The 10,430-nt window shown below is 38.0% G+C and overlaps 1 non-coding gene across 1 annotated transcript; it reads right to left on the bottom strand.

Moving 5' to 3' along the window:
• Positions 1-9,888: 9,888 nt before the first annotated feature.
• Smp_tRNA_00050_Pseudo_TTG.1.1 lies at positions 9,889-9,959 on the bottom strand. Its single transcript has one exon. It is a non-coding gene (tRNA).
• Positions 9,960-10,430: the final 471 nt, after the last annotated feature.

The raw sequence follows: 10,430 nt of genomic DNA, 5'->3' as shown, positions 1-10,430 counted from the left end.
TACTAAATGAGTAAACAAATAGTGATCAATCATTTGTAATAATGTATGCTTTGTTGGCACAATCTGTTATACATATGTATACTATATTTTCCCTTCTACAGTCGATGTGACTTAATGAATATATCGTCTTTAAGTTTAAGGTATTACAAATTCAATCAAAAGAAAGTTCGTTTTAATAAGATACATAAAAAGATACACAAACTTCGTGGATTGGTTGGAGTTAGACATAAACACCATGGGATGCCGGTTCAGTGGTCTATCGGTTAAGTGCTCTGGCGCGAGACTGGTAGGTTCTGGGTTGCAATCTCGCGAGGCGAGGTCGTGGATGCGCATTGCTGAGGAGTTCCACAATAGGACGAAACGGCCGTCCAATGCTCCCAGGTTTTCCTTGGTGGTCTAGCTTCAATTGACTTACGCTTGCAACTATGAAAATACTAAATCTCCACAAAACCTTTTCAGATACATAAATATCTGTACTTTGAAGTTAATCTCTTGTAGATAATTTCTGTTTGTTTATTCAACTGATTCTTATGTTATGAAATGAGATTAACCATTTTCTAATTGATCAATATAATTAGACTTTTCAGAAGAGCTTTTTTGTGGAGATTTCAGTAATTTCATATTTGGAATCATGAGTCAATTGAAGCTAGACCACCATGAAAAACCCGGAAGCACTGGATTGTTTGAAGTGTGACATTAACACCGTTGGATGGGGATAATAACTTCTTATGAAAAATTTTAGTGAATTTCAGTCAGTCAGTCAGCTACAACGTAGGACCAGGCACATATATGCATCAGTCCAAGTTGCCATACCTCGTTAGCACAAAAAAATGAACACCGAATTCATAAAAGTAGTTAATTTAATGGTGTTAATATATAAAAGAAAGGTTGTATATAAGGATATAGTATAGAAAGAAAGACAGACATGAAGCAATTTTAATCTCAAGGTTTAAGGGAAGATAAAGAGTATATCCACCTACGCTATTGTGATCGATTCTGAGCCATGTCATGTCACTCAGAGTCTCCAACCATTGGTTACGATAGTCACGCGGACCTCAAGCAAGTAGTCTGCATCTACCAACATGGCTCAGACTAGAAGTTAGTGACTTTAAGCACTGATGCCACGTTTCGGTTTGGCCTCCTCTAACTTTTTTCCAACCATCCCCAACACTAGTCAGCACTGAATGTCGTGGTAATCGGTGTTCAGGCATACGTAACACGTGGCCTAACCATTTCAGTCGATGAAGATTTACAACTGATTTAGTGAATTTGTTTAACATATGATGTCTCTATGTTATTTGTAATATTGTTTTTCTTTACAAAAGAACTTTATTTTAATCACTAAATTATTCCCTATTGTGTAATTAAACAATATACTTTTGGATCTTTACATATTGTGTACATTTCTCTCATGCTACATTCGTTCATCCTTTCTCACCCTTTCCCCCCTTCTTTTCTTCTTCCCCTCCCCCCTCTCTCTATGTATATATCATAGTACAAACCGTTGATCTCTTCATTTCATTGAATTAAAGTATAGTCATATGTTTCTAGGTATTGGATAATCAATAGAAAGAAGGTAGAATTTTCCCCTGTTCATGTGATGATTTTAGTTTTATAAAAATTAATAAATAGTAACGTAGTATAAATTCACTTAGTATTGTTTGTTTGAATCTTCCCATTGATGTTTTAGAACTGAAACTGGTCAGTCTCTAATTGGCATATGTGCATACTGTGCGTATTGCCTCAATATAGCCTTAATTCACAAGCATTGTAAGTAGAGATGGATATTGGCTAGTAGTGGAATCCAGGACGCGCGTTTCGTCCTATTTGGGACTCGTCAGATGGATGTACCTGCATCTCAGAGTTGATGTTCACTCTGGGACTCGGACCCAGTACCCTCGCTTCAAACGCCATCGCGTTATCCACTTAACTACTGAGTCCTGATAGCCACTTGCTTGTGCGTAGTATAGTTTATACAAAAATTTAGGTAAATTGAAATACCCAATTTTATGAATGATTGTATTTATTCAGTTAGATATAATCAATTTAAAGCTTAGTATAAGTGAATAGAACATAGATTAAGGAAAGCAGAAAACTGCGTTACAAGGCAATTCCTCACTTGCATTCGTCAGGGATGACCAAAGAACGCATTATGCCGAGAAATAGAGACAGATATGAGAAGAATGAACAACAATTGGATAGAACTAGAAAGGAAGGTTCAGGACAGAGTGGATTGGAGAATGTTGGTTAGCAGCCTATGCTCCTTGACGGGGGGTAACAGGCGTAAGTAAGTAAAAGTAAACAAATATTCTTCAAAACAAATTGTCATATTGTACAATGACTGACTTTGATACGGATATACAAACTTCTTATACATAAACTAATCGGTTATTCGAGTGACAAGATCAGAATTTACAATACAAATGTCAAGACAGTTCTAATGTATGGGGCGGAAACTTTGAGAATTACGAAAGTCATCATCATCCAGAAGATACAAGTGTTTATTCACTGTTGTCTACGCAAGATACTTCGGATCCGTTGCCCAGACACTATTAGCAACATTCTATTGTGGGAGAGAACAAACCAGATTCCATCCAAAGGAGGAAGAAATCAGGATGAAGAGCTGGACGTGGATATGACACACATTGAAGGAAGCACCCAACTGCGTCACAAAGCAAGCCTTCACATGAAATCTTGAAGACCAAAGGAAAAGAGGAAGATCAAAGAACAGATTACGTCGAAAAATGGAGACAAACATGAGAAGAATGAACAACAATTGGATAGAACTAGAAAGGAAGGTCTATGACAGTGTGGGTTCGAGAACGCTAGTCGGCGGCCTATGCTCCATTGGGAGTAACGGGCGTAAGAAAGTGAGTATTCGTTTGTGTATAAATATATCATTCTTGAGAAATCCAAGTTGTTTTTTCGACACTCATATTGACTTATTAATTGACTCAATGTACAACCTTTTCTTTCTGAAAACAGGTCTGACTTTTCGGATTTAACTGTAAGAATTGAGGTGTGTGCCGATCATGGATAGTGAGAAAGACTTAACAATGAAAAACGGTTAAAAAGAGTTTGCATGGAAGAATACATTCAAATTAAAACTCAAGTGGGAAATAAAAATTGAGTAGAGTCATGTCCCTGTTACAGATTTTGATCCATGTTACTCAACATTTCCAACTACTGATTATAAGGGACATAACTGCATAGTCTGGATTCAATCTAATAGTCCAACAATCAATGATCTTATAGACTAATGCCATACCTTGAACTGATTAGTGACCTCTGGGAATATCTAATGAACTAAACAGATTGTGGAGTTATTTACTAATTGATTGCAGTGTATATGTTTTTTTTCAGCTAACGATGAACTTTCAGTTGATAAATGTAAGACATTGAATTATAAAATAAGAAAACAGAAATTGATATGCATTCTTAAGGCGTTTGTAAATGAAATACATGGAAAAATAAATAACTTTTCTTATTTACGCCTGTTACCCTCGGTCGAGGAGCATTGGCCGTTCTGAACTTCTTACTTCTGTTATCGCCAACGGAGCATAGGCATCCGATCAGCATTCTCTAACCCATTCTATCCTGAACCTTCCTTTCTAGTTCTATCAAATTTTTTTCATATCCGTCTCCGTTTCTCGGGGTAATGTGTTCTTTAGTCATCCTCTTCCCCCGAATTCCCTGGTAAGGCCGAGAGTGGGGAGAGTCCTCTCTCCCTCTACAAATACTCTCACATGGCCACACGTATATAGCCCCTGCCAGGGAAGTCCTACTCACTGCCTTCTCTCAAAGAGGGTGTTGTTTACGAAAGTGAGAGGACGAAATGCGAATGTACGACGTTTTAACCGAGTTAGTGGGAACGGAGGGTCCACCTAGGGGAGTTGGAAAACCCTGATTCAAAACCAATGGTGCACATGGTCTGCAGTATCCTGAAGAAACAAATGGTCTATGAATCAATTGTTGGTCACCGTCTACCATGGGATTGCATCTCCTTACGTTGCCCCACTGCCTTGTGGGTAAGACCTTTAGATCTAAGGCTCTGTGTGTGGCCCCCTAAGGAAACCACCTGCTTCATTTTGGGCACGTTGGCATTATCACAGCCCTTGCACAAATAAATTGACCTTGAGGATTCCAAATGAAGGCTTGCCTTGTAACGCAGTTGAGTACTATCCTGAATCGATAAGATAAACATTAAACTGAGTTTAAATTGATAAATATCTAACCATCATCAATCAGAATATACACATAACTTTCAATCTATTCATAACATATCAATCATTAGATGTAGTCTTCTACATTATGACTAACATTTCAGTAAAATATTTTGTCTAATAGACAGAAATTATGATAAGATTCCATTCAAGTGATCTGTTTATGAAAATGATTGAGCTTATCAAAGTTACTACTGCTTTCAAACTGATTAGAATAGTCATATATTGTCATTGTTGGTGGAGGTATTAATATTATCACGAAGGTCGATAGTGTCTCCTCTTAGATAACATCATCAGTAGCAGATAGAAATGATCTATTCAAATTTTTGGATACATCATCAGATGCCGGCTCAGTGGTCTAGAGGTTAAGTGCTCTGGCGCGAGACTGGTAGGTCCTGAGTTCGAATCTCGTAAGGCGAGATCGTAGATGCGCACTGCCACTGAGGAGTCCTACAATAGGATGAAACGGCCGTCAAACACTGCTTCCACGTTTTCATTAGTGGTCTAGCTTCAATTGACTCATGCTTTCAATTATGAAAATACTAAAATCTTCACAAAACCCCTTCTGATCTATAATCATATGCTCACTAGTGACTGATATCAAGAGATATTTCTAGTTCTAGTGGGAAGCAGTGACCAGTGGAGTTCTACCGAGTCTGTTGTAGAGATATCAACTCACTGAGGACAATTGGTGAACGGTTGCTCAAAATCGTGGATTGGCTGAAGTTAGACATTAACACCGTTGAATGCCAGCTCAGTGGTCTAGAGGTTAAGTGCCCTGGTGCGAGACTGGTAGGTCCTGGGTTCGAATCTCGTGAGGCGAGATCGTGGATGCGCATTGCCATTGAGGAGTCCCACAATAGGACAAAACTGTCGTCCAGTGCTTCCAGGTTTTCCTTGGTGGTCTACTGATAATAATATCATTAATAATTTATTTTGTCAAACTTGATTTTTAACTGATTTTTATTGACCTTTGTCTTGTCATTGATTTCATAATTATTTTGACAGTTATCCCCATTTAACCCGGTTTCTTGACCTTATAGTTAGTAAATTGAGTAGTTCTCGTTGTATTTATTGATTTCTGATTGACCTGATTATCAAACTTTCGAAAAATTCTTTGACATTCTTTGTAGACTGATCAATCGTTAATTATTAATCAACAAAACATTGACTTGTTTCTACGAGTTGCTCATCATTCAGGAGATTAGTTCAGTCAATCAGTCAGCTACAACGTAGGACCAGGCTAACATATAGGCATCGATCCAAGTTGACATACCACATTCATTAGCACAACAAGATGAACACTGAATTCACAGAAGTAATTAATTTAGTGGTGGTAGTATATAAAAGAGAGGTTGTATATAAGGATATAGTATAGCAAGGAAGAAAGTTATGAAGCAGCTTTAATCTCAAGCTCCAAGGGGGGGGAGATAAAGAGTGTATACACCTACGTCGTTGTCATTGATTCTGAGCCATATCACCTAGAGTCTCCAACCATTGGTTACGATAGTCACGCGGACCTCAACCAAGTGGTCTGCATCTACCAACATAGCTTAGACTAGAAGTTAGTGACTTTGTGGACTGATGCCACGTTTTGGATTGGCCGCCCCTAACCTTCTTCCAACCATCCCCAACACTAGTCAGTATAGCTCGTCGTGGTAATCGGTGTTCAGGCATAGGTAACACGTGGCCCAACCATCTCAGTAGATGAAGATACATGACCTCATCAACTGATTTACCATCATTCCCTAATACCCTGTGTCTAACCTCACTATTACTTACCCGGTGATCCCAGCAGATGCGAGCAATATTTCTAAGACATTTGTGGTCAAATACTAGATTGGTTAATCCCTATCTAAACGGATTTTAATTACTAACCAATTGTATCGGTATAGTGAATAGGTCACTAGAGTCATGTATGAATTTAGCATAAAATGAATTAACACACTATATTTGTTTTGGCAGAATTGACTGATCATTGGGTGGTGATTAATATCATGTATGTTAGGTCCTACTTAGTGCAGATTGAATCCTATCGACCAAGTTGCAGTATGGCCACTAGTCTAGATGACTCGAAATTGCGTTCACTATGTTGAGATAAGATGGTGGTTGGAGGTAGTTAACAGGAAATCCTGGACCTAGGTTTCATGTTACTTGGCACTCGTCAGTAAGGTATACCTGTAATCTTGAGGGTTCAGTATCCTGAGGGAACAAATGGCGTATCAATCAATCGTTGGTCACCGACTACCATGGGACTGCATTTCCTTACGATGCTCCACTGACTTGTGGATGAGATCTTTAGGTCGAAGGTTCTGGGTGTGGCCCTCTAAGAAAACCGCCTACTTCGGTTTGGCACCTGGGCAGTATCACAGCCCTCACTCACACAAATCAAATGAGATTTGTATGGCGCATATGTATCCGGTGCCCACTTTGTACCAATATTTGTGTTTAAATAAATATTCCTTAGTAATTATCGATCAAGTTGCAATGTGTCCACCATTTCAAGTAAATCAACATTCCGTACACAATGCTGAGATATTGAGTGGTTGAAGGTGGTTCATTTAGACAAACATGATTTTGATCCCCGCCCAATGATAGGCGTGTTGTAAATACATTGGTTTCTCAGCAGGTCAGTAGAAGCTGGAACAGCTAAGTGGAAGCATTTTAAACTGTGAAGTTGGTTGACAAATGTTTGAATCTTATAAAACGAATCAGTTTTTTAAAGATTACAGACACGGTTTTTTGACGATTGTATACTTGGATATAAATATGTCGAGCTGCTAAGTTTCAAGAGATTATGATATTACCTAGAACTGGGTAATGAACGAAGGTCAGCAAACACAACATCAGGGCAAGCTAAGTTATTCCTCTGCCTCATGAACCTTGCTAACTATGGAGAGAAGATTCGATTCAGTCTAGGGGAAATATATATTCCACAAGTAGCTAGAAACTTGAAAAAACGAGCACACACCTCATGAGTATATATACGGGTTGAAAGTGTCCTTGGAAAACGTCAAAAAGTCGCATAGTAAATGAGGAAACGAACCAGTGATATCAAGGTCCTTTCCGATGGGTAATACAAACTGAAGCTAAAAATGGGTGATTTTAGCGCGCAAATGAGAAATTCAAATTTTCATAGCACAAGTGGCGAAACTATAATTTATGGACGACCCAATCAGGTATAAGATGCAGGTGTCGGATTTCGGCACGAAATTCACTCTTCCATTGGGCTAAATAGAGTTTTGGAAGTATAGGTGATGTCAGTTCGTGATGAAAACCCAAAATCTAATTCCTAACCATAACCATCAAATGTAAATCATAATTCCAATTGTTCATGCTGGTTTATAACTCATTTGGTCCTAGTTATAAGGTGGACACTCTCAAGGTCAGTTCAGCGTCACTCGAAGGTCGTCCATAAATTATAGTCTCGCTGTAAAAGTTAGAAAATGAGACGTTTATCAAATGATTTTTGAAGGTCTAGCATCCCTAACACAAACAGAATTCACTCTTGACCACTACAAACTACTTAACTCTTTATCACCTGCCAACTGGTGTCCTGCTCACCACCAAACCTAAGAACCTTAAGTTTAATCTCCTAAGGTGTGACCATCAACTAATGAAGAACTTTATGCAAAAAAGAAATAGCTGCCTGACGCTAGCTGTAGTTTCGTACTAGTTTTCTCATTTTATGTTGGTAAATGATAATGAACCAATTTTAACTAAAAGATTTTAAGAATGAATACTGAATAAAAAGATCTCGACTGAGAAATGTTGGTGAATTTATGATTATTATTAACAGAGTGAATAACTTACTTGCTTACTTACATCTGTTACCCTCTCATGGAGTATAAGCCGCCGATTAGCCTTCTTCAACCCACTCTGTCATAGGCCTTCCTTCCTAGTTCTTTCCAATCGCTGTTCGCTCTCATCCATTTCTCAGCGTAATGTGTTCTTTGGCCCTCCTTTGACCTTGAGGAATCCAAGTGAAGGCTTGCCTTGTAACACAGTTGGCTACTTTCCTCAATGTATGTCCTATCCATTTCTAGAGCTTCTTTCTGATTTCTACCTCTACTGGAATCTGGTTTTTTCTCTCCTACAGTAGGTTGTTGCGTATAGTGTCTGGTCAACGGATCCGAAGTATTTTGTTTTGACAACTGTTAATAAACACTTATATCTTCTGGATGATGTCTCTACCTGAAACCCTTCTGAAACTACTGCTTGTCCGAATCCCGGATAAACGAGGCGGGTTAGGCATGTGGTTACCGACATCATCCAGTAGAAAACTAACTCGCTTACAAAAAAAACAAAGTTAACCATATAAGAAACCAAGTGATTAATCTACATATTCATTAAATTTTTGTTTATTCAAATGATCTAATATTGTCTCAATTTGAAAAAAAAATCTTTCGATTGAAAACAAAAAAAATATTTTTCATTTCACAATCTAATACACAAAATGATGTTTAGACAAAAGAGAAGACAATCATCTAATGAGATATGACATTATGAATGAAGTTTATCATAGGTAATTATACTTGAATGTAAGCTTAAACTTGTGTTAACTTGGTGGTGGTGGTGGGGGGAAGGGTTGTGCTCTATTAATCTATGACGTAATGATATGGACAAGTACAGATCAATGATTTATCGACTAAACCAATGAAGTCTAGAATCCTTAGCGGTCCTTGCTTCCTGACCAACTCTACCTGTTAAGTCAGAGCTTAAAGTCACTAACTTCTAGTCTAAGCCAAGTTGGTAGATGCAGGATATTTGGTTGGAGTCTGAGAGACTATCGTAATCAATGGTTGGAGACTCTACGTGATATGGCTCAGAATCGATCACGATGACGAAGGTGTATACACTCTTTATCTTCTCTTAAGCCTTGAGATTAAAATTACATTATATCTGTCTTTCTTCCTGTACAGTATCCTTATATACAACCTTTCTTTCATATATTAACACCACTAAATTAATTACTTCTATGAATCCGGTGTTCATCTTGATGTGCTAATGAGTGTGGTATAGCAACTTGGACTGATGCATACGTGTGACTGATCCTACGTTGTAGCTGACTGACTTAATGTTAAGTTCAGAACACAAATATCAGGCTCTGCGATATGAATTATGTATTTCAAACATACTGGGTTTATATACCAACCAAATAGATCATACCATAAAATAGAAAATAACATTTGTACAAGATCAAGCCGAAATAGGCTGTGAATGTGGGAGATAGTAAATTGGGTTTCATTCTAGTCAGTGCTTGCCACTGAGGTGCATCTTCAGTCACTAGGTGAATTATGGATCCTATGAGATGCAAATCAGAGTCAATAAGTTTCATAATATAAGACTTTACATCTGATCTATCCGGGTTGTGATGGATCTTCAATGACCTAAAATGAAAACTCGGTGTATATGTTGTTGATTCATTTATAACAGTAACCATTAGTCAATTTAATTGATTGAAAGCTGTCAACTCAAAGAACTAAACATAAATGATATTCTTTACTATTCACTGATCAATAGATATCGAACAACAACCAGCCTGTTGTATGTTGATAACAGTTTGTGTCAAGCATTGTAAGTAAAGATGGACAGTGGCTAGCAGTGGAAACCAGGGTCCTATATGGGACTCGTCACATGGATGTACCTGCATCTCAGAGTTGATGTCCACTCTGGGAATCGAACCCAGTACCTTCCGCTTCAAACGCCAACGCGTTATCCACTCGACCATTGGGTTAGAGTCCCAGAGTGAACATCAACTCTGAGATGCAGGTACATCTAGCTGATGAATCCCAAATAGGACGAAACGCACATCCTAGATTCCACTGTTAGCCACTATCCATCTTTGCTTACAATGCTTGTGAATTTAGGCTATATTGAGGCAATACGCACAGTATGCACATATGCCAATTAGAGACTGACCAGTTACAGTCTTAAACATCAATGGGAAGATTCAAACAAACAATACTAAGTGAGTTTATGTCAAGTTTTGTAATACTTTATATTTACATTTACTAAGAATGATTTAATAATGCATATCATTACGTTGTATCCACTCAAGTTAGTAAATGAGGTTATCCTGACAATCCCTACAGAGCTATGATAGATAAATTAGGTTATGAAGTTCGCTACGTCCTAGAAGTTCTATTAGAATCCGTCTAACACAAAGCGGTTTGTATATTGAAAGCTTATACTATCTACATAATT

The sequence above is a fragment of the Schistosoma mansoni genome (genome assembly GCF_000237925.1).
Source record: "Schistosoma mansoni, WGS project CABG00000000 data, supercontig 0080, strain Puerto Rico, whole genome shotgun sequence".
Taxonomy (NCBI): domain Eukaryota; kingdom Metazoa; phylum Platyhelminthes; class Trematoda; order Strigeidida; family Schistosomatidae; genus Schistosoma; species Schistosoma mansoni.
This window is presented reverse-complemented; position numbering and strand designations above follow the sequence as displayed.